Consider the following 2533-nt stretch of genomic DNA (forward strand, 5'->3'; position numbering starts at 1 on the left):
CCTGCTGATTATTGAGATATAGAAAAATGATGTTTCTCTCTAAAACAAAGAATATCCCTAGAAGTAAGCAACCCATTGATTTAATAGCAACACCTAGAAAAATACTGTATCAAATAATATAGCTGTTTGCAAAGAATATTAAATACTATGAGACAATCACTATAATTTTCCACAGAACAAATAATGTCAGATCCATTTAGTTCTTTTCATGAGTAAAAGATAAGAGAAAAATGATAGCCTAATGCCAGGCACAAAGTAGAATAACTGTCAGTAAGTTAAAATATATATATTTAGATTTATGTATGTGTATAAAGAGGGAGAGACTGATTCAGATACCACAAGGTTATCTCTTCCTTTCAATGAGTTATTTTATTCTATCTGACATTATGTTCTCAATTACAGACTGGGAAGTATGGTCTTGTTAATGTATCAATGGTTTGAAAGTGACACCAAAAGGGCACTTGGATTTCATGCCATTTAATATCCTTAGGATGACATAATGGAAGGAACTGATCATGCGGTCAGACATGCAGATGATGCTAAACAAGGATGGTTATTAATATTCTGAAAAACAAATATAAAATTACAAATTACTAAGACAATTAAAAAATACTGTTCCCAGGAGGAGGAGCCAAGATGGTGGCATAGGTAAAAGCGGCTCTTGCATCCTCCCATGACCACATCAAAATTACAACTAAAGCACAGAACAACCACCATTCAGGTCCACCTGAAATCTGGCTGAATGGAAGGGCCCAAACTGCAGAATTAAAGCAGAAGCCACATTGAGACTGGTAGGAAAGAGGGAGGTATGGAATGGGTGTGGAGTTGTTTTTAATCCAGAGGGATATCTTGGCCGCAGAGCTCCCCCTCATTTTCTCACTCCATTGTAAGGAATAAGGGGTCCCAGTTCCACACCAGACTCCTCAGCCCAGGGTTCCAGTGCTGGTAAGAGATGTCCCCATAACTCCAGGCTATAAAAACCACGAGTGACATGGGGGCTGCTGGAGTCCCAAGCAGTACCTCTTAAAGGGTCAGTACACAGACTTACTCTGACTCACTCCCTCTGAGCTCCAATGCTGGAGCAGCAGCTTGAAAGGATCTAGGGACATACGAGGAGGAACTAAATTGTCTGGCATCAGGGCAAGAACTGGGGGGCAGCTTTCTCTCAGACGAAAGTGCTGGCAGAGGTCATTGTCCCTTTGCTGAGACACAGTGCTGACAGGAAGTCGCCATATCTGAGTTTCCCTCAATCTGGCTCACACTGTTAGCTCTGCCCTGTTTGGATTCACTGAGACCCTGCCCCACCCAATTTGTAGTCCCACCCAAGCTATTTGCAGTGGCTTTTCTATATGAATGGCCTGTCCTGGCTCAGGCTTCAGACTTTCCTAAAATCTCTCAAACAAGCAACAGCTGGTGTCAGTATGTCCCATACCACTCTAAGAGGCCCCAGGCCCAGCACTAGAAGCAGCCTGCCTTGCTTCACAGCTTGGTCTCTCCAAACTAAACGCAAGTAGCAGCCATGTGCAGATCACCCTGTAGCTCATGCTGGGTGGCCTCAGGCAGGACACAGGCAGGAGGACCCACAGCCAGAGCACCTGGTGGTCAGCTTCAGACCACAACAGATTACAATCCTACCACATCAACCAGTGACATATTCAAGGGGTAGACTTGATGAGCACCAAAGCCCCACTGAAGTCCTGCTCCATAGAGGCATCTCCTGCAAAGCAGCTCTTCCTCTGCAGTTGCAGCTGGTTCACACAGCCAATTGGCCTGGAGGTCAATTACTCCTAGTGATGCCATCAAGCTCAACTACAACCAGACGGTGCACAAAGCCCACACAGGGGCGCACCTTGAGTGCCCAACTCAGATGACTGGGGAGGCTGAGCCACTAGGCCCTATAGGACACCTACTACACAAGGCCACTCTACCAATTCCAGGAGACATAGCAGCTTTACCTAATATAGAACCAAATACAGCAAAGCAGCCAATATGCAGAGACAAAGAAACATGTCAGATATGAAAGAACAGGAGAAAATACCAGAAAAAGAAGTAAAAGAAATGGAAGCAAGAAAACTACTATATACAGAGTTCAAAACAATGGTTACAAGGATGCTCAAGGAAGTTGAGAACTTCAAGGAACTTAGTGAGAACATCAACAACATAAAAAATGACCAGTTAGAAATGAAGGATTCACTAACTGAAATTAAGAATAACTTAAAAGAATCAACAGTAGAGTAAATGGACAAAGGACCTAAATAGACACTTTTCGAAAGAGGACATTCAGAAAGCCAAGAGACATATGAAAACATGCTCAAAGTCACTAATCATCTGAGAGATGCAAATCAAAACAACAATGAGGTACCATCTCAAACCTGACATAATGGCTATCATCAACAAATCAACAAACGACAAGAGCTGGAGAGGATTCGAAGAAAAAGGAACCCTCCTTCACTGCTGGTGGGAATGCAGACTGGTGCAGCCACTGTGGAGAACAGTATGGAGGTTCCTCAACAAACTAAAAATAGCACTCCCA

The 2533-nt window shown here is 43.3% G+C and overlaps 1 protein-coding gene across 1 annotated transcript in view; it reads right to left on the minus strand.

The window, feature by feature from the left end:
* CCDC77 (coiled-coil domain containing 77) overlaps positions 1 to 2533 on the minus strand; it is a 40088-nt gene that overhangs the window by 6450 nt on the left and 31105 nt on the right. The window lies entirely within an intron of this gene.

This window comes from Myotis davidii, unplaced genomic scaffold (genome assembly GCF_000327345.1).
Source record: "Myotis davidii unplaced genomic scaffold, ASM32734v1 scaffold944, whole genome shotgun sequence".
NCBI lineage: Eukaryota > Metazoa > Chordata > Mammalia > Chiroptera > Vespertilionidae > Myotis > Myotis davidii.